The sequence below is a fragment of the Physeter macrocephalus genome, chromosome 9 (assembly GCF_002837175.3).
Source record: "Physeter macrocephalus isolate SW-GA chromosome 9, ASM283717v5, whole genome shotgun sequence".
Lineage (NCBI taxonomy): Eukaryota > Metazoa > Chordata > Mammalia > Artiodactyla > Physeteridae > Physeter > Physeter macrocephalus.
The window spans coordinates 18438942-18461850 of NC_041222.1; the positions used below are offsets into that span (position 1 = coordinate 18438942).

The 22909-nt window shown below is 40.1% G+C and overlaps 1 long non-coding RNA gene across 3 annotated transcripts in view; it reads right to left on the reverse strand.

Moving 5' to 3' along the window:
* Positions 1-22909, reverse strand: part of LOC112065527 (uncharacterized) — a 544628-nt gene that overhangs the window by 180400 nt on the left and 341319 nt on the right. For all 3 annotated transcript variants that reach the window (XR_003681165.2, XR_008618183.1, XR_002892077.3), the window contains exon 3: positions 6516-6595. This is a non-coding gene — a long non-coding RNA (uncharacterized lncRNA). The remainder of the gene's footprint in view (positions 1-6515; positions 6596-22909) is intronic.

A 22909-nucleotide genomic window follows, 5' to 3' on the forward strand; every position in this document is an offset into this window, starting at 1 on the left:
TGAACTAACGTGTGCTCACTCCAAAGTCTTGTGTTTCTGCCAACGACTTGTACTCATAGGGAGATGTCACCCCTATTTCATACCATCTCTGCCCTTCCTTTGGGAAAAGCACACACTTAACAAATGATCCACCCACTTAGTTAATTATAGTCTTTTATCAGAGGGATAATCGCTTCCCAGATACCTCACACACTCTCTGGATGGTGATCCCAAGATCAGGATCACCAGGATAATCAGCTAGGCCTTGATGATGAATGGCAAACTAACAGGTGCTCTAAGCACCAAAAAAGCAGGGATTTTTTAAAAAAGTACACGTAGACACATTTTTAAATCATCATGGAAAATTCAGAACTTTGTTGGATTTGGATACACTTATTTTATAATTTACCTTTGTTTTCCATGGCATATAATGTGGGGAAGAGTGGTGGGGGTGGAGGTGGGACACATATTTTTAGCACAGAAGTCTTCTAAAGCACTCGGTCTGGCCCTGATTATGCCCTCTTTTCTCTGGTGGCACTGCAGGTGGCCATAGCCATTTCCTTCCTTGGAACTCCTTTACAGAGAGAGTCTAGACAGCAGCAAGCAGGAAGCTGCAATGAATTGGATTCATCATTCACAGCAATGCCGAGGACATCACCACCGCCCTTAGTAAGGCTACACAAGGGGACATGGCTAGCAACTCTTATTGCTTGACTGTTCAGGTTTGAACTCCGTGTAAGTTTATCTGGGCAACAGAACTGGAACCAGAGTATCTCATACATCGGTTACTCAACAACAGTATTAAATTGAGATCCTCTATACTGTCAGGGCTTGAAAGTCTTGGTGATTATTGTAGGGCAGGTTTCTTAAGCTGTAGATAAACTACTCCAAACTAGAGCAATCCCAGCACTCTTCCAAGGAATCCTGACCTTGAAACAGGCCCATCTGTTTCAAGAAGGTCAGCTCCATAGAGAGAGGCTGAGAGGAATGAGCTATTCTGTTAACAATATAAGTCGTTGCTGTTCCCAAAATGGTTCCCAAACACTTGCACAACCCAGTAGGCTATACTCCACTAGAGAACCGAAATCTGAAAGGTCTATTCAGGCTTTCTAGGCGGGAGTCGTTCGAAATCGCACTTTAAGCTTTCCCTACTAATTCTATCTGTATTCTTTGGTCACAAGCCACAAGCTTTCCACCAGAGTTCTCTTGAGATAATAAAGATACATATTGAGCACTTACTATGTGCCAGGCATATGCTAAGCGTTTTACATGCATTCTCTGACTTACTCTTCATATCTATGGGGCATAAACTATTATTATTATCCCTATTTAGCAGATAAGGAAACTGAGACACAATGATCTTTGGTAACTAGGCCAAAGTCATAGAGCAAGTAAGTTTTGGAGCCCAGGCTGGAATTTAGGAAGCCTAACTCTAGAGCCAACCTTCTTGACCATTTGCTTTCCGGCCTAGGAGTTTAACCTGATCTTTTATTCTAATTTACAAGCATTTGTTAACTTCATTTGTAGGGGAGAAAACGGAGGTGAGAGAGGTTAAGTGACTTGCCTCAGGTCACATGGCTAGCGGTCGCAGAGCTGGAACAGGCATACAAAATCATTGCCTCCTTGATTTCTTAATTTGACATCCTCATTTTAACCTAAACTAGGCCTAAGATGATTTTATCCCCTCAAGGGAAAGAGGTGGGAGTGGGGTGGCATTTATTGAGCTCTTTCTAAGCATCAAGTAATCTGCTAGGCACTTTATATCCAGCATTCATTCATTCAAGCAACAACCTGGAAATGTTGGCATTATTGCTTCCATTTTCCAAATGAGAAAACAGAGGCTTCAGGAGGTCAGGGAAACCTTCCCAGATACCAAGTGATAGAGCTGGGGCTCCAGACCCCATCTTTGTGAACATGATGCCCAGGCTCCTCTACCAAGAATTTAATAGCGGTTTATCCCTTGGAGGTGTGGATTTTATTCTGTACCTGCTTTTACCAGGTCATCAAGGATGAAGGAGTAAAATGGGTCTTGAATCAACACAGGCAATCTTCTTCCATCATCCCTTCACAAGATCCTGCCCATTGTGATTTAAATTGAATTTGTAAGCAGTTTCTTCAAGGCTCTGGGTCAAATGGCCTGTGATGTTTCGGGAAGATTCCTCCCCCCCCCGATTCTGTTTTCTGACTCTTCTGACTTGGGCCGAGCAATGAGAAGCCTCACAATTTATTTAAAGGTTACCCACCAGAGAAAACATCTTCTAGACATTGGCTTGAAATTGCTAGGTGAGCCAAGTCATATTTTAGGTACAATGAATGTGTTATTTCCCAAGTATTTGGGGTTTAATACAGCAACAGAAGACTCTCACCAGAAACTGTCCCCCCTAACTTTGAAATATGTGTGTACAGCAGAGAAATCTTTCTGGTTTTGATGCCCTTGCAAAAATTGTCAACACACTGTATCTTTTTTCACAGCTCTTTGATGTACTTGAAGGGGTTTTTTCCTTGAACAAGAAGCCACAACTCCAAATGTGTTTAAAACAGAAGCCCCTAAACATTTGAAGTTCAGCTCAGAATTCCTAAGCAGAAACTTGGCAAGAAGTCCTAACTTAAATTAGGAAAAAGGAAGAAAAAAAAAAAAAAAAAACCTTCTCTCATCCATAAAGTATCAAATGTATACTCCTTGCAAAAATTGTCAACACACTGTATCTTTTTTCACAGCTCTTTGATGTACTTGAAGGGGTTTTTTCCTTGAACAAGAAGCCACAACTCCAAATGTGTTTAAAACAGAAGCCCCTAAACATTTGAAGTTCAGCTCAGAATTCCTAAGCAGAAACTTGGCAAGAAGTCCTAACTTAAATTAGGAAAAAGGAAGAAAAAAAAAAAAAAAAACCTTCTCTCATCCATAAAGTATCAAATGTATACTTCCCAATAGAAAACAGACTTTTCACATCCATGTCATGCTGGTCTGTCTTTTTATTCACTGCCTTTTCCCCACAGAACTTAGACTTTTCGACTCATATCAAAAGCACGGTAAAGGGCTTCCCTGGTGGCGCAGTGGTTGTGCGTCCGCCTGCCGATGCAGGGGAACCGGGTTCGCGCCCCGGTCCGGGAGGATCCCACATGCACAGACTTTTCACATCCATGTCATGCTGGTCTGTCTTTTTATTCACTGCCTTTTCCCCACAGAACTTAGACTTTTCGACTCATATCAAAAGCACGGTAAAGACCATTTGGATGTATTGCTTTCATCTCAAATTCAACAAGCCCAAGTCTTAACCTGTAATCTTTTCTCTACTCGGTGTCCTTTGCTTTCTTCTTTGTTTACCCATCATAGAGGCTCAAAATCTAGACAAGGACAGGAAATATGCCTTAATTATCTTTATATGCTTAGTACCCAGGCAGTGCTGGTACATAGAAGATGCTCAATAAATACTTGTTCAATAAATGGATTTAAAAGTCATCTCCTCCTTTTCTCTCTCCTTCACCCATGCATCTTATCTCTTCAAAGCCTTTATCACTTGTGTTTTACAATATGAGTACCCAACAGCCAAATATGGCCCATCTGATCAGGATGCAACCTGTTTAAGATTTTTATGGAAAAAACGAAAACATATAAAATCAGCCAGAAATAGAAACTACGAGCCCAGTGGTTCCAAGTAATTATGGGTCTGAGTGCAGATTAGGGTCATTCTAAAAGAAGTGGACACGGTGTAACTGTCACTGAATCTATGAACCATTTTAATCTCACATAGTAAATTAATTTATAAGAGCAAGGTAAAGTTTAATCGATCATTCCAAAGGATTTCTTACCAAAAAATAAGTATGCACCGTATCATCAACATAAACTTATTAAGAGCAGAATCCATAAAGCCCCTTTGAAGTCACTGACATGCTTTGAACATGGAAACTACTTACTAAAGCTTCCATGTATCCTTGAAACATCAGCTATTAGCCCTCTTTTATTTTCTCTTTTAAATTTATTTATTTATATTTATTTATTTATTCTTTTTGCTGTACGCAGGCCTCTCACTGTTGTGGCCTCTCCCGTTGCGGAGCACAGGCTCCGGACGCGCAGGCCCAGCGGCCATGGCTCACGGGCCCAGCCGCTCCGCGGCATGTGGGATCTTCCCAGACTGGGGCACGAACCCGTGTCCCCTGCATCGGCAGGCGGACTCTCAACCACTGCGCCACCAGGGAAGCCCTAGCCCTCTTTTAAACTGAAATGTATTATCAATAACGAATAGGCTTCATTACACTCTATTTCTGATTATGGGGTTCTCTATAAAAACCATATACCTTTACTTATTTTTCCTTCCGTTATTTATCTCTCCCCATTCTTTTAATATATATACTATGAATCTTATGGCTACTGCTGTAGTTCATACCTTCCTGCTCCACTAGATCAGCGGTTCTTAACTTGAGGTCTACGGTATAGAAGAGAGACTGTGGAAGTAGAGGTAAGGGCCCAGAAGCAAGAAAGCGGCATTGGCTTCAAGCTGGCATGAGTCTAGAGAGACCTCAGACACGCTGAGGAGAATAAGCAGACTCTGGAGGAAGGACCCACAGGGTTTAATATACACCAGGCAGAGATTTAGGCACTGGGGGCAAAGCAGTGAACACAAATCCTGCCCTCCTGACCTTCCATTCTGACGGAACAAATGGCTAGCAAACAAATAAATACATATTATGAAAAATAGTCATGAGTGCTATGGAGACAAATGAAAGAGATAAGGAACGGAGAGTTCTATAAATTGCCATTTTATATAGGGTGGTCAGAGAAGGCCTCCCAGAGCAGAGAGCTGATGGAAGGGAGAAAAGGGATTTGCTGTTATCTGGGGAAGAGCCTGAAGGCAGGGGAAACAACTGAAGCAAATGCCCTAAGGCAGGAAAAGGCTTGGACCAGCTTCAGCAGCAGAAAGCAAGGTGGCCAGTATGGTTGGAGCAGAAGGTGGGAAAGATCATGTACAGCCTCGTGCTGGTGAGAGGGCTCACACTTTCACTCTGAACGAGTGTCTACTTAAAAAGACAATCTTTCCCTGATTCTATTCCACCAACACGCTGGTTGTCCATCATGTTCCAAGCACTCTGATAAGCTCTGGGAACGTACACATAAATAAGATCCAGTCCCTCTTTAATAAGGAAACAGATATTTAGACAGATGAATCTAATGCAAGGCAGCAAACAGGCAAGTGCTGTTAAGAGAGCTGGGTGGCCTACAGGAGACCTGAGACCCCTCTCAGCTTCAGAGAGGAGGTAGTCAGGTGTGGCTCGTGGAAATAGTTCCGATATGATGGACCTTGAAGGATGGGCTGGATTTGAATATGGGCATCACTGAGTTACAGAACTTTCTAAGAAAACAAGTCAAGAGACAGAGGTGAAAATATGCCTGATATTTTCAGACAGTTGTGAGAATTGCCTGAGATGGGAAATGCTTGAAGGTGAGTAATTGGAAATGGGTTTGGACAAAAGGTTTGAAATTATATGTTTGAGGTACATAGAGGCAAGACAGAGAATTAGTGAACCCTTATTAGCTCTGGGGTATAATATGCCTTCTACATCATTTCCAGTTATGTATGTTTACATCTATATATGAAGATTTCATAGGAGAACGGTACATGCAATGAAGGTACAGGAATTAAACTGAACTCTCCTTTGGTGATTTGGTGAAAAATTTTAAATTAGATTCGCTATTAGAGATAATTTATTATAAACCCTTCCCTCACCCTCCAACATTGCACTGACGAGGAGTATGAGTCCTGAAGGTTTAATAGGCAGTGAAAGGTCATGTTGTTAATAACTGATGAATCAAGAATTGGACTAATGTCCCATTATTTTCCTACCACATTTCTCTACTCAGCTCTATCTGGCTTTTCCATTACTGTACCAAAGTAAGGTGAGGGTGATACATTTAGTGCTTCAAATCCAGATCTTGAGCTGTCCTATTGTAATACACAGATGATATTAATGACTCATCTGCTATTCCTCCCCCAGCTGAGTGCAGTCTACCTCCTTACAACTCCTTCACACCGTGACTTAGCTGCACAGCTGTAGGCAAGGCCTTCCAAATACTCAACTATGGCATCTTCCACCCCTGCTTACGTCTCTGCAGGACAAAAAAAAAAAAAAAAAAGGAATTCCCTCCACCAACCACTACCACACCATTAAGAAGTTTTGTTTCCATTTATTTGCTCAATATTCCTTACGAGAAGATCTTGATTTGTTCTTTTTCAATAATTGAGCTTAGCAACCAGATTAACACGCTTTTGGATTTTTCAAATTTATTTCTAATGAAAAGCAGAGTTGACAGCAAGAGAGGAATGAGCCAACTTAGCCACAAAAGTAAATTTTAGCTCTTTGCTTGTATCTTAAAGAAAGACTAGAAAATTTGGAAAAATCCTTCCAGAGCTTGATGTTTCATTTGAATCTTGAAAAAAAACTAGCCTCAAGACTCCACCTAATGGCTAGCTGTTTCAGGAAACCCTCGGGAAACAAACCCCACTCCCCAAATCTGTGTGCCCTTGAAATTCCATACATACCTTTAAGATGATGGCACAGACCACACTGTGTTGTGATAATTGCTCTACATGTCTCTTCTTTCCCACCAGGTTCACAGCACCTATCACAGTGGGGAAGAAAGAAGGAAGTTATCAAAGATGGGAGGGAGGAAGGAAATGTTCAATTGTACATGTTTTCCAAACTAACTCAAGACACATGATCTGGCAAAGAATGTCTTGGCTGCTACTTAGTTAAGAGTAACTTGAAGAGAAATAGCTTGGGAGTCAATACTAGGATTCCATGCACACTGCTGGTTTGTGATGACACCAGAAAAGAATGTTCTAACTTGAGACTGAAAATCTATGATGCTCATATACTCTGCTCACATTACATCTCAAACCTGGACAAATGAAAATAAACATTTCTTGGATCTACGACTATTTTTATAAAAGCTTACACAGGCACTTCTTGGTCTAGATACATTTGTGTTTTGCATATTTGATATATACATAATTTTATTTAGGCCTTTTAGTGAAATAATACAGTGATGCAATGTAACGTGTGGCAAATACCATGGCAGGTGGGCACCGCAGTACCTGAGACCGTAATTTCTGGTGAATGACAACGTTCTAGTATCCATCCTTTACCCTGTTCATTTCTCCATTGCCTGTCAAGTGAGATGCATTTGTGCTGTGTTTGTGCTTTTCTGCACTGTGGGTTTCGTTCTCACATTAACTGCTTGTGATTCCACAGCTACACAGAGCAACGTGGCACATGCTTCACTGTTCACAATTTTTAATTTATTTAAGCATAGAAAAGAAAAATCCTAAGACATGATATGACCCATCGCCATCAAACCTGTGGCAGTACAAGGAAGCTGATTTATCACCTCCAACTCTTTCTCTGTTTATACCACCTCTCACCCTGTATACTTATTAAATGAGTCCAGCTTAAGTAACTATGGATTAAAAAGAAATAGTGATATGCCCCTAGAGTGGCTGAAATATCCTAAATCTCTTCTGTGCCATTACTCTATTGGAAAATTGCTTTGGGCATATCAGTTTTGGCTGGCATCCTTTGTAAGGAATTTAGCCACTGGTCATGTCAAGGGGTGTCTGTACACCTGAGTTTTTGATCTCCAGTAGCTGGGACATTGGAATTATATTTGTATGTTTGAGAAACATTAATCGATGATGAGCCTCACCTTGCCAAATGACTTAAAGAATATTGGTATAAAAAATTAGTATCAGAAGTTTGACTTAGGATATTAATTCTCACTAGTATTTTACTAAGACACTGAAAGGTTTCTGCAAAAGGAGATACAAACAAGGTATGAACTACTGAGCCTGCGAGTCTGGAGCCTGTGCTCTGCAATGAGAGAGGCCGCGACAGTGAGAGGCCCGCGCACCGCGATGAAGAGTGGCCCCCCGCTCGCTGCAACTAGAGAAAGCCCTCGCACAGAAATGAAGACCCAACACAGCCAAAAATAAATAAATTAATTAATAAATTTTAAAACAAAAAAGCAAGGTATGTCCCAGGGCAGAAGTGCATATGATGAAGGCAGCATGGACTATTCAAGGGAGCAACAGAATTTAAACGATTCAGAACCTCAATCCATGAATATATTTTGAGCACCCATTATATGCTGGAACATGTGCATATATAAAATCATATAGTAGTATATATAAATATAGGGTATAATTATGAGTTCTTTTAGCATAACTTAGAAGGTATGGGAGATCCAAAGGAATACTTGACCACCTCTTTGAAGAGATTAACTTGGCTGAACAACATCTTGCAGGAATCTTTTGGGTGGGGCCGGAAGAATCTGGAGCCTTTCACATTGACTGTATTTACCCAAATCATCTGTCTTTTTTGCAAAGGTTTAATTTTCACATGAAGCCACACTTATATTGAAGTATGAAACTTTCCATTATCTATGTTAAATGTCATCCCTCTAGTTTGCTGAGTTTTTTGATATAAGACATGTTCTTTATGATTCCTTCTGGCTCCATATCATCTGCCACTTCAACAAATAAGTCGTCACCTATCTCAATAAAAAGATGTTGGCCTGGGCCAGATCAATGACCTGAAGTTTCACCGTTTCTAGAGGGATCTCCCTTCTGACAGCCACTGCGACACTCTACCAATTACATATCCACCACATTGAAAACCATCAAGCTCTGTTTTCATCTTCACTTTAAAGTTTTATAAAGCCCCTAGCTCAGATATCCTACTCTGTGACTACAGGATTTTATAAATGGGCAAGATTTGATCCACAAAATGAAATGAAGATGTGAGGGCAAAATTTATTCTTAGGGATTATCGCTAAGTCCCAGGGATCTCTATGCCTTTTGTAATTGCCCAAAATTTTTCACTTAATCTATTTAAAAATCAGAAGCATCTTCAAGTTTTCTAAAGCTTTTGGAAATCAAGATATTGGCTCAGTCACCTAGTACCTCTTGGCTCCCCTCATACTGCAAACATGGCTGACAGCATCTCAACCATCTCATCTGCGTCTCTGCCCAGCTCAGCATCAGGCAAGCCTGCAACTCCATCCGGCCAGAGGCCTCCATCTCCTTTACAGAAAGGTAACGCTCCTTTGGAATCACTTTATCTTGATTGGGCTTCCAGATCCTTCCCTTAATGTTTGTTCCTCTCTTTCCTGACTTTTTTGACTACCGATCTGGGGAGAAGTTAAGAGAGGCGTTTTATAATTTATTCAGTTGACAATTGACACCTTGCTCTTTAAAAACAAAAACAAAAACAAAAGAATACATGTCACCAAACATAATGTACCTAAAAATCAAAGGCGCTTCAACTAATCGAGCCTAAAAGAACTGATATGAGTGAGAAGATGGAAAGGGGAACACGTTTCTAGAGGGAGTGCTTTTATTTGTGGGAAATTCCCTCTACAGACGGTGAGCCTGTCAATATAACAAGAAGGGTGGAGGTCGTCCCTCTCAAGATGATTTGAGGAATAATGGTGAGCAACCAGGTAGCTGATGCACTGTGAGAAGGCCTGTCGTCCACGCCTCTACCTCCTCCGAGGGATCTGCCCTGTTCATCTGTCAGTTCAGCAGAAGCTCTGTCTGTGACAGCCAGAAGCCTGGCGGTAAGTCAATATGTTCCCCTTGAGACAAGGAAAATTCCGCAGGTCAGACTCACTAGGCAAGTAGACTACAAAAAGTGCCGAGTGCATACAAATGCTGTAGTAAATTAAGATAATGATATTAGCTGTTTATTGTAGATAAAACCTAAATCTGTAATAGAAGCATCTAGGCGATTCCAACACCCAGTGTATCAACATCAGAAAGAGCAGTTATGATTGTTGTCAAGGAAAAAAAAAAATCCAGGACTGACTAACATTTAGAGATATAAAGCTTTCATATCCTTCAGTCTTCTTTCCTTTGTGATTTCCACAGGATTTTCATTTCCAGAGATATTATACTACTTGCTTTCAAAGGAATTCAATATTTTCATTCAGAAAAGTAATTTCACAGGAAAGTAACACAGAGTGATGTCCTGGGTATTCATTTTCGGAGCCAATATTACAAAGTCAATTTGTGCTTCACGGAGCTGGGGCGACATGAAAAGGTGCAGATCCTGTGTATCTGGGTTTCCAGGGTCCTCTTCTTCCTTCCCATTCCCCTCCTGCAGGACACCCCACAAGCCTTTGCAAAGTGTCTGGTGGTAAAACAAAACAGGCCGCCTGATTCCCTTAATAACCTCACCCAGCGTCACCCAAAGACCTTGATCCCGAGCCCAGGACTCGATTACGGCTTCATCCCCTCTGCCCTGTAGTAAAAGTCCTATCTCCATAACCATCACAATCATCCTGTTTCTTTTCTTCATGTTGTTCTAGAAATTAGAGGAGAAAGCAGCCAGCCTAAGGTGAAAGACGAGGAGATGAGTGACTTCCTCTGGTACTTCTGTGCAGATAAAAGCTAATTCTGATAAAACCAAGACTGAAATCCTTCCAGCCCACATAAAGTCAAGGTCAGACAACATGAACCAATCAAGCTGAAAGCTGACCGATTTTTTTTCTTTTCGCAAGTAAGTCAGAGACTGACAGGGAGCAGAGGTGGATGGAGGAAGGATGAGGGGCGGAGAGGGAAGAAAGGAGGAGAAAAGCCCCCCCGTCGAGGTGAACAGATGGACCGACAGAGTGAACGAGAGACAGAGATGGAGGGGAAAAACGGGAGTTCCTTTCGCTATTCCTGTTCCTTACATATTTCTGGATCAAAAGGCATACAAAAACATCTTCAAGTTTTTCATCAGGCATTGGGGGTGACGGGACCACAAGGTCCAGCTGCCAACGGGTGTTTTTCCTGGGCTTTTTCAAGTCGGGCCGCAAGCTCTAACCTTGAGGATGATGTTTTTTCCTGGGGGAGAGATAAGCCAGCAGTCCTGGACCCAGCCCCATCAGAGCTGAGTGGGCATTACCAGCGAACAAAGGAAGAGTGCTGTACAGCAACAAGCATTTGGTTTTGATTAGAGGATATTCAGGGACTGTGCAAGTTCTATTAAAATAAGCACAAAACCACCTTAAAGGGCTTTTTCTTTTCTTTCTCTTTCCCCCCCTCAGTTTATATTGTTAATCTTTCTTCCTGGACGGCTCCTCACAAATGCCTTTTGTTTTCTTGTGTGATTCTACGTGCCAGGACTCTAAGAAGGCAGGACGGAGGTCCTGTTCTGGCATGCTTTCAAGTCTCTTCCATAGGAGATGAAGGTTTGTTGCTGTGCCTTCAAGGGTATAAATTTAGAGGCCGCCAATCCGTCCGGAGGTAATTCAAATGCTGGTAAATGGTGGAATCCACCCTGGCCCCCTGCTCCTATGAATACCCTGGCACTTACCCCACTCAGAGGAAACGAAACCAATTTGGGAAAGCGAAGAGAGAATAAACATGCAATTAAAATGGTCATTTCTCCTGCTTTCTTCCTTTAGTTCTTTTTTTAACACTGCATCCCGTTCTATAATCTGATGATGAAACGGGCCTGGTTAATTATAACAACGTACAAAAGATCGCTGCCTTTTCCCCACAGTGACTAGGCTAGGTCTGAATATTCTTTTTGTGGTGGTGGTGAGGAATGGGGTGAGAGAGGTGGATGAACTTCAAGTGAAGCCGTCATTTTGGAAGAGCCGCTATTTTTATATTGTTTCACACCCTTTGCGAGGGTGAGCATTACAGAAATGGCACTCTCCTTTCAATGTATCTATCTTCCTCCTTTATCCGTAGATAGACAAATAAGAATGAATTCTATCCAGAGGCAGCATGCATGCCGCTTCTATATGTTCTTCAGATAGCTTATTTTTATTCAGCTTAAAGCAGAACCTATAATTTTTATTCAAGATTCCATCCAGCCTCTCTCTCTCTCTACCTCCAAGCAAGTCTTCAAGAAGCCCTGCTGCCCTGCTTTGTTCCAAAGACTCTGCTAAAGGCCAAAAGATGGAGATAGCACACCCATCTGGTCTGTTTTCACATCTTAAGAGAAGGGCTTGAGAGAGCCCCCTCCAGTGGAGGGAACAAGGTGGTCAGGAATAAGCACTGCTGCCTTTGTTTGTGATTAGCTTCTTGTGCTCATCTCAGGAAGACTCTTAATATCCATGGGGAAATAACACCATTAAATGAAGCTCACCCAGCCATCAGGAGACTTCCTTGCCAGGGCTCTAAAATACTTACACTTAAAGATTCCATTTCAGTGTCAAAAAAACATAAGCATCTCACTTCCCCCTGTGTCCTTTTCTCTTGCTTTTCCCTTACCCACCAACACCCACCCCCCACCGCCTAATTCTCAACAGTGTGTCAATTTTATATGGATCAACCTTAAAGCATCTGCTAGAAAATAACAGCCAACCTGTATATGAAATAGGAATAGATTCCATGTCAGAGCAAAATTAAGATCTTGATGCCTCCTCATTTCCATAATATTACCCTTATGCTTGGTGAATAAATACCACAGGAATACCAAACAGTGGTGGAGCAAAAATGAATACTGAAATGTATAAAATGGCCAGTGTCCAAAATAGTAATATTCACGGGGAAGTGTTTTGACATCTGAGATAACCTCCATTTTCCTTCAGAGAGCTGAGCATGCTTGATTTGGTAACACGGATTTGAACAAACACGTTATTACAATGCATTTCAAACTGCTCACCTCTTTTTTAACCCCTTCAATTTTGACAATCTCCCACCACCCCAGTTTTAGAATAAGAGGGGGATTAAAGCACAGAATTTTAAGTCAGATGATTTGGGGCTAGAATCCTTGTTCCGTCACTCTCCAAATGTTTAGCTGTGGGTACCTGAATGAATCTTTCGGAGCTTCAGTTGACATCTATAAAGTGGGGAAAGCAACAGACCCATTCTCACAGGGTAGTGGTGAGGACTAAATAATAACATATATTACAGATGACATAAAAAGTCATGGTAATTATCACAACTAACATTTATTGCATACTTTAAAATGTATCACTGTTTTAAGAGTCTTACACATACTAGCTTTATTAACTATGAGATAGGGTTATTGGGAAGATTAACTGAGCTATTTCATGTAAATGAAGTAATACACTTCTGCCTGGCACATGGTTAATGCACTATAAATACTGATAACAGTGATAATAATGTAATCCTCAGAACCTTCTAAAAATGGAATTGATATTAGGCCTTTTACACAGATGAGGAAACTGAGGCACAGAGATATTAAGGGACTTACCCAAGAGTACAGATTAGGAAATAGTGAAACAATTCAAACAGACAGTCTGGCCCTGAAGCCTATAATTTTAACCATTGTACTATATGTAAAAGCTCTTTATAAAATATGACACACATTAATATGTACGTGTGTGTGTGTGTGTGTGTCTAGACACACACACACACACACACACACAAAGTTGATTTCTCATGTTAAAAAAGGAAATATTCTGGTTAAGTTTCTATCACCCAGGCCAACCCCATAAGTAATGAATGAAAGTTGTGACTGGTGCCTGGCCTGATTTATATTCTGAAATCATCATATTTTCTTCTCAGTCCCCTTCCTGCCCATATTTTCCTTTCTGGCTGATGGGGGTTGTTCAGCTGGGCTTTGTGTGAGTTACAAAGCAGCAACAATTACATGAGGGAGTCCAGGAGCATGTTAACCACAAAAAAACAGTTGTCATAAACACTGTGCATCTTAATGCAGTGCTTCCGTCTTTACGTAAGATTAATTAAAGAGCAGATGTTCTGTCATGCCCCACGTTAGGTATGGTTATCTTTGAGATTCCAGCTCCTCCATTTGCTGGGTTTTAATTTGCATCATTATGCATTTTGAGCCTGGGGCATGAGTAGTCAAGTGGTAAACATTAGCTATACTGCACTGTATTTCCAAATGCAACCTCACTATTAGGCTGACTAATAGAATTCAATTCTATTTTCAGCCGAATCCTCTCAATTTTCATTTGCTTTTGACACTTTACATGGCAGGAGGAGAGAGCAACGGAAAATGAGGGAGAGAGAGGCAGCTACAGCACTGTTTGTGCACAGGCCTCGAGTCGGCAAGACAGCCCCCTTCCGGTGGGTTTTGACCATGCAGCTGAAGAGCTCCCATCCTTGCCTTCCTTTTACACACAGCTGTGACAGCCCTGAAGTTTCCCCTCCCATCCTCGTCTCCGAGGTTGACACTCCAGATACGGCAAGATGTCCCTGCTGTTGTTAAGAACTGGAGACGCTAAAGTGAATTCTGATTTTCTAAATGAAACTCCTAAAAATTGATGTCAAAAAAGTTTTCAGGCCACGATCAAAGTCCGCTATGAATTAATCTGCCATTATAACACAGCCCCGCTTGCCAGGCATTTCAGGCCAGGGTCTGGGAAAGGCAGCAGATATCTGGGTTGACAATTTCATTTAAAGGACAGAAAGCTTTCTGCTTTCTTTTCATTGGTATCTTGATTTAATGAACACACAAACAGACCATGGCCATATGCTCCAAATACCAGCTTGCTGTTCTTCAAGAAGCAGCTTGGGAAAATGCCAAGGCAAGAAGCTTGGAAGAAACTTGAAAAGGCTTCAAGACATATCTGTGTAGCCTGGGATAGCAAATGCACCAGTGATTAATTACGCTGGGGTTGGACGTGAATAGGAATGACAATAAGGCGTCCGTAGCACAGCGATAGTGGGCACGTTGGCCTGATAATGGAATCCTTCCTGTTTTGATTTCCCGAGTTTCCTTTCTGTTGGTAACACATTCACATGCAGGTCAGAGATATAAGATGGTAATGTCGTGCTGCTTCTCATTACAGAATCATTAGATCAGGTGTGACCACAATCAAAGAGGGGGTGGCCCTAGGAGATGGGAACTCCAGAATTTGTGCCAGAGAATTCTTGCCTGAAGAGAAATCAATGACTGCCTCTTCCTGCAGAAACCCTCCACTACATCCCCCAGAGATGCTCAAAAACAATGTAGGTGGTGGCTTGACTCTGCTGGCAACACAATCCATAGATTCTCCCCTAAATGACTTTGAAAATGATTCCCCTCCTTCAGAATCCACAGTAGGAATTTGTTGAAGTTGGAGAGCAAGGAAGTTCATCTTCTTTCTCTTCCTCTGTTAGCAGATGAAGGAAGAAGAGGAGAGGAAGAAGAAGAAAAGCTACCGTTTATCCAGAGCAGAAAGCTCAACTGAGCTTAATAAGAGGGAAGAACTTGTCTTGGTGGTAGAGTTTCAAGGATTAGGCTCATTGGAAAAGGACCATTTCGACTCCAGTCTTGGGGCCTGTGTCATCTACTTTAACGACAACTTGTAGGTTTCTTCCATCCTGTATTTCCTGATCTAATAATCCGGCCACGTACATGTTGAATGGCTTCCCATCACTTACAAGACATAGTCTAGAATCCTTTATCTTTCATACATGGTCCTTTATGACCTGACCCCGCCTTACATATCCAGTCGTGGCTCCCGTTTTTTCCCCCTTCACCCCCCCATTCCTCTTATCACACTACTTGTAACAGGCTTAAGGGTGCTGACCCTTTTAACCTCTAGGCTTTTGCACATTTGCTACCTCTACCTAAAATTCTCTTCTCCACATTGTCTTTCTAGGAAAAATTCTGCCTACATTCCTATCTCTTGGGATATTGTCCCAAATTTCTCATTAATACTTCTATATCTCTCCTTGAAAATCCCACCAACACCTCAAACCAAACACATTTAGGGCTTAACTCATCTTTCCCTTTAGACATACTCCACTTTGTAATCCCTGATGCCAATTAATGGTACCTACAGACCATAAGGACACTAACACTCAAAACATTGATTTTGTTTCCCTTCTAACTCCTTGATAGCCAATCACTAAATCATTCCTGATGAGTTTACCTCCAGAATCACTCTTCTATCCAAAATCTTTACGCCCTACCTAAATTGTTTCCCAGGATTTTCCTTTCTATTGTCACTTCCCTACCCAAATACTGGTTTTATCTCACATGGCCTATTGTGATAATCACCTAATTGATCTCATTTCTTTCCAGTCTTTCTCTCTTTCTATCCATTTTACCTTGAGCCACAGGATTAAATTGTGATGCTTGAAGTATTCATTCAGTCATTCATTCAATATGTATAAGCGTTATGTGCCAGGTACCAGGAAGTACACCCCTTAAGAATAGAATTCCCATATCCATTTAAAGTGTCAGTCAGTGATTGGTACTTAGTCACTTTTAAATAAGTGGGTATTAAGTAAATGACTAAATGAATAGGGCTTAAAGTTTAGTTGGAGAGAAGAGTTATCAGAAGCTAAAAATAATAAAATGCTTCTATGGAACACTTCAGGACAATCTGTAATTGATTGCCAGATGACAGATATTAGCATTCTAACTTATGTCATCAGAGAAACCCTTAGAGAAGGTAAGGGAGAAGAAAGAGAACCAAGATTTATTGAGTAACTATTATGCATCTAGCCCGATGCTATGTGAATTGTATACATTATTTTATTTATTCCTTACAACAACCCTATTAGCAAGCCCATTTTACAGATGAATCAGCAGAGGCTCATGGAGGTTAAATAGCTTGCCCAGTCATCTAGCTAGAAAGGATTAGAACTTGAATCAAGAAGTGTGTTGTCCCAATGTCTCCCTTTTTCCACTGAACTAAGCTGGAAAAGAAGAGGTGGCTGTAAAAACATTTCAAAGAGGACTAGATAGGTCTTTGGTTACTGATTTGACATGGTAGACCTCAGTAAAGGAGGGGTCAAAATTTACCCTCAAATTTTGAAACAGAATGTTTGGGAGGAATACTAGAAGTGTGAATTGGGTATGCTTTTAATCAGAAAGCAATTTATTTATAGACCTACTAAGTTAGTTTAGTGAGAAACTCTTATCTCTAACTGTGGGTTCCTTATACAGCTGACCCTTGAACCATGCAGGGGTTAAGGACAGACTCTCCATGCAAAAATCCATAAATAACTTTACAGTTGGCCCTCAATATCTGCGGTTCCACATCCACAGATTCAACCAACCGCAGATGGTGTGGTACTGTGATATATATTCAGTGAAAAAAATACTCATATAAGTGGAACCCCGGTTGTTCAAGTGTTGACTGTATATCATCCCTTGGTTTCTGCAGGGGATTGGTTGCAGGACCTCCATAGATACCCAAAACTAAGGATGCTCAAGTCCCTTATATAAAATGGCATAGTATTTGCATATAACCTACGCACAAACTCCTGCCTACTTTAACTAATCTCTAGATTACTTATAATACCTAATACAATGTAAATGCTATGTAAATAGTTGCTGGCTTGCAGCAAATTCAAGTTTTGCTGGAATTTTTTTCTGAATATTTTCTATCCACAGTTGGTTGCATCCACGATGCGGAACCCTCCAACACGGAGAGCTGACTGTATTTGGTTAGGGTCTTCGTGGGTTCCACAGTGCCTGCAGGATATCAGATAAAGGCAACACTAAAAAATGAAAAATAGCCATGAACTTACTTTCTAAGGTTTGGGGGGATGCCTGGTCAGACTGTGGTGTGATATGATCAGTTTGGTTGGTAAGAACAAGCTTACGGAGGGTAAGGGTGGTATAATAAGATCACTAAGAGCTGAGCAGAACTTTCTATGGCACTTAGGACAATGTTCCATCCAGGGTTGGAACTTTGCCTCAGGAACCTCAAATCTGTTCAACTAGAGTCTGCTCACCACCTGAGGTAGCAAGAACCCCATTCCAACATCAGAATGATCTAATAGTGAGAAATTACTTTTTTGGGGGGAATCAAAATCTACCTTCTAGTTCATCTACTAGCCCTATCTCTGCTAGTCCTTTAGAATATGATAGCTCTTCCTATATTTTCTGACAACCTTTGTATCTCCCTTCAGTCTTTTCTTTTCCAGGCTAGAATCCGCACAGTAAATTTATTGTATATTTTTATCTGGCCTATTATATCCACTTTGTAAATGAAGACATTGAGTGTTAATCAAGGTCAGCAATAAACCCAAGCTCATAAGGCTCACAAGCAGAGAAGGAAGAATTTGAATGCAGTCCTGTGTGCTACCCAAACCTCTATTCTTTCTATTACAAATTGCTGCTTTCACTTTCCCACTGGACATTTATTTACAGATAATCTCTTTCCCCTTCTAAATTTTTAAGTGATGCAAAGAAGAACACTAAAGTAAATTGGTTAGTGAAAAATAAATATATTTCAATAAAAGGATGACAAGAACAGCATATTTTAAAAAAAATTTATTGAAGTATAGTTGACATACAATATTGTATTAGTTTCAGGTGTACAACATAGTGATTCGACATTTATATACACCACGAACTGATCAGCACAATAAGTCTAGTAACCATCTGTTACCATACAAAGTTATTGCACTGTTATTGACTATATTCCCTATGCTTTATATTACATCCTCATGACTTATTTATTTATAACTGGAAGTTTGTACCTCTTAGACCCTTTCACCTGTTTCACCCAACTCCCCACCCGCCTCCCCTCTGACAACCTCCGGCTTGTTCTCTGTATCTATGAGTCAAAAACAGAATATTTTCAAGGAGGGAAGATAATTATGCCTGACAACAATTGCAAGAGAAGTTTTACCTTATGTTCAAGTATTTCATTTAGCTGTGAGCTTCCTGGCACTCAAGGCAAAAAGAGAAGTAGAACTACAGTTTCAAAGCTCTTGCCATAGGATAAAAGGAAACTAACCAGTTCCTGAGAAGAGAGAAATGTTTTCCTGGCACTGCATTCTAAAAAGAATTCTCAAAAGCATTTATCACATAGCTGTAAGAAGAAATCATCACTTAGATGTTGAGTAAAACAACAGATGATGCCTTCAAAGTGGCTTTACAGAAGATAAAACAACAGTCTTCCCACAGCTATTTCTTGTAGAGATTCTTTATTAAACCAAAGGGGAAAATACTAAATTGCTACTCAGTGAAGGCAATTCTAAAATCAGCAAAGCCAATGTAATTTGCAAGCATTCACATAAGAACAGAGCCCAGAAAAAGTGAGGAATGGGCTTCTTTACTGGCCCAGACAGTTAGAACTTTGGAGAGGCTAACCCTACTCTGGCCAGAGATTATATAAAAGAAATGTCCTCACATACATGCTTTGAGAATCTCATTTTCAGCTGGGTTTTATGTTTCCATTACCTGGCCTTTTAGTTTGGATGTCCACATGGTTCCTTCCAGCTCCTCTTTATCATATTTTCCAAGCTCACAATTTCAACTCTTGACACTGCATTTCTCAGAATGGATCTCCTCCCCAAAGACCCTTCCACTTGATGAGCCCAGGATCTTCCTTCTTCAGGTTCTGCTTTAGCCAGGGACACAGGCAGTCCCGTAGGCACCTGGTCAGCAAATCCCTTCGAGAATTTCTCAAAAAGCAATCACTTCAACTGTGCTCTGGGAGAGAACTCAAGCAATCAATTCCAGACTGAGCTTTCTGGCAGCACTGAAGGTGCAGTTCCTCTGTGTGGCTGAACGAAGCAAATTCCATCGGCTTTTGATATGAGACATTCCACTGGCACAATTGACATTCTGTTAGGGTAATTGTGGAATCTGACATACTTTTCCAGTTGAAGGGGCAAGGCAGGGTATGAAAGTGCTTGCAGATACAATCAAAATTTTCTTTAAAAGAAGATTTAAATCTGCTTAAGAGCTCAGCTAAATCTCTGGTTGACTTCAGAACATAGGAGGGATTTTTCCCCTCAGTTGCCTTTGTTTTTGTTTTAGTTGAAAAACACTAACAAAATTCTAAATAAAATTAAGAATTTATCTACAGTCCACCATCCATTCATCCTTATCAAACTGACTTCCTTTTACCAGGTTCTTTTCTAGCCTTTGCTCATATAAAGACATAATTTTTAAATTACAATTACTGCATAGGCATACTCTTGCATTCTGGGTTTTTCCCCCATTCAGATTTATAAACACTTTTCCTACTACACAGTTACTACATGGTTTTCATAATTATCATTTATGATGAAGCCACACCTCCATTAAGCAACTGCATTATGATTTAATTAACCATTTCACTACACAGACATTTAAGTTGTTTGAATTATTTGGGTTATTTCCACATGACAAGTTCAAAGGAGTTAAATTTTTAAACCAAGCCACATAAGTATGGCTCTTTACATCTTGTCAAACTGATTTTTGCAATGATAGTTCCCATTTACACGTTCATTGGTAACATGAAAATATCATCATCACCACAGCCATGCCAACACCGGGGATTTGCATTTTTTTAAACATTAATGTAAAAGGTAGAGAGTGGCACACGTGCATGTATTTAGTAAGTGGCCTAGAAATGTGTAACAATTGTTATAATAATAAGTGTAACAGACAGTGATGGTGCCAGTCAAATAGCCCTTCCCTCTCTTCCTTGTAAAAAGCCCAGATTTTGCCCTCATTTCCATCTTTCCTCCATGTCACTCAGAAATAAATACTTATTAGTCAAAGACAATCTTGAAAATCCCATCTCATTGCCAATGAGACTCAGGAAGGGGCCCCCAGAGCTTCTAGGAAGGGTTTCTTTGCTCCTAAAAAAGGCAGATGGGGGGCTTCCCTGGTGGCGCAGTGGTTGGGAGTCCGCCTGCTGGTGCGGGGGACGCGGGTTCGTGCCCCGGTCCGCGGGGGGGTCCCGCGTGCCGCGGAGCGGCTGGGCCCGTGAGCCATGGCCACTGGGCCTGCGCGTCCGGAGCCTGTGCTCCGCAAAGGGAGAGGCCGCGGCAGTGAGAGGCCCGCGTACCACAAAAAAAAAAAAAAAAAAAAAAAGGCAGATGAAACAACTGAACACAACTGAATATAACAAAATGATAGCATAACCACAATCATTATATCATGTAACTTGAATATACTTCTCTGACTATGTATCCTTAGTGGCATATGCTCTAAAAACAAAAAGAACTACAAATAAATCTTAAAATTTACTCAGTAGGTTTTTCTTATCACAGTGATGTCAGTGTTATAATTTTGTTATTTTATTTGTATTGTAATATATATAATAATTATATATAATCTATTATGTTTATATATTATATATAATCTGTTATATTATACAGATAGATATAGATATATAATCTGTTATTAGAAATAAAGATATGCACTTTAAGGGAAAAAAAGGCAAACATAAAGTAAAATAAGACAGTGTAATGTTAAATTTGAATTTCAGATATCAATATAAACTTATGATTATATAGATTATATATGTATGTGTGTGAATATATATATATATATATATATATATGTTTCTCCTAGCTTTTTCCACTACAAGAAGACAGAAGGAATAATAAACCACCATCAATAAATACCCCGACAACGTATCTTGGTTTCTAAATGCCAGTTCCCACCTAAGGTAACAACAGCTTATAGAAATGGCTAATCTATGTCTGGGACAGAAAAGTGCAAGGTTAATATTAGATACCTTGTTGTGCCAGAAAGCAAAGGAACATTAGAAGACTAAAGGGATAATGTCAAAAGCACAGAGGAGCCAACTTGAAGGGGTTCCAACTGGCAAAATTTGGGACAATTTAAGCATCAGAGATAGTAATCACTGTAATTGATTATAACATTAAAAATAAATGTATGACTCCATAGCAACATTTAAGTAAAAGAAGGAGTGCTTTTCTCTACAGAAAAAATACAAACTGATAAATGTGAAAGGAATGATAGAATATTGCTCTTTTATAACCTGCAATGCAATAAGCAATTCAATGGATCCTGAAATCATTAGCTGAGAAAGGACAAGATGGCAAAGTATCACCCCCTACTCCAGATTAACTGCTGAACTCTGCAGGGAATATATACCTTTGTTATGGAGAGATATGACTGTCACCACTTTAACCAAGTAATCAAACTTAATATCACCAATAGTAGGACATCCTGACATTGTGCCTGATATATGCTGCAATGTGTTGTACATGGCATCACCCATGAAGTTGTCTTGCCTAAAATAACCTAAATCTACTCAAGGCTCTAGACCTGATGTCTGTGTGTACAGTTAATTGAGAAAAATTTAAATGACACCATTAGGAAACAATCACAAAAATCTAGAATGTGGTATTTATTACAAGACCTGAACTTTTCAAAACATCAGTGTCCCCAAAATTAAAAGGTATGGGGACTGTCCTAGATTAAGAAAGACTAAGGACTCATAAAAAAATGCAATGGGCACATAATCATTGGTCCTAGATTGGGGGGGTTTGCAGAAACAGATATAAAGGATATTTGGGAGCCAATGGAGAATTTGAATATGTATTCGATTTGAAATAATATTATGGAATTTTTGTAAACCTTAAGTCTGACGATTATACTATTCTTAAACAGGATATTATCCTTATTCTTAGGAGATGCATGCTGAAGAATTTAGAATGAAGTGTTATGATATCTGCAACTTAATTTCAAAAGGTTTGGCCAGAAGGACTGTTCTTTCCATTTTCCTATATGCTTGAAAATTTTCAAAAGAAAAAGTTCATGAAAGAAGAGAGAGATGAATGAGAACAAACAGTCCTACTTCTTCCACTAGATGTTACTCCTTAGTTGCCATAATCAGGAGGATATACTGATAAATTGAGAAGAGAACAGCTAAAAACAAACAAACAAAACAAAATGAAAAAATGAGTCTTGGACTTCTTGAGTCACTGAATTGACCAATTTTAGAACCATCTTACTTAATGGTTTCCTATTATATCAATTAGTTTATTTTTTAAGCAGTTGAGGTTTTGTAACTGTAGACAAAAGTATTCTAACTCATAGCATAAGTAGCAGACCACATAAACCTACCATGTGGCAGCCACCATAATAAATACAGTTATTTATAGTATATATTTTCAGCATTTTACATCCATACAAAGTAAGTACCACTATTGTCCACATTTTCTTCAGATTTGGAGGCCAAAGTGCAGACAGGTAAGTCTTATTGAAGGTCACACAGCCATTAAGTAATCCAGCTAGAACTCAAGCCTAA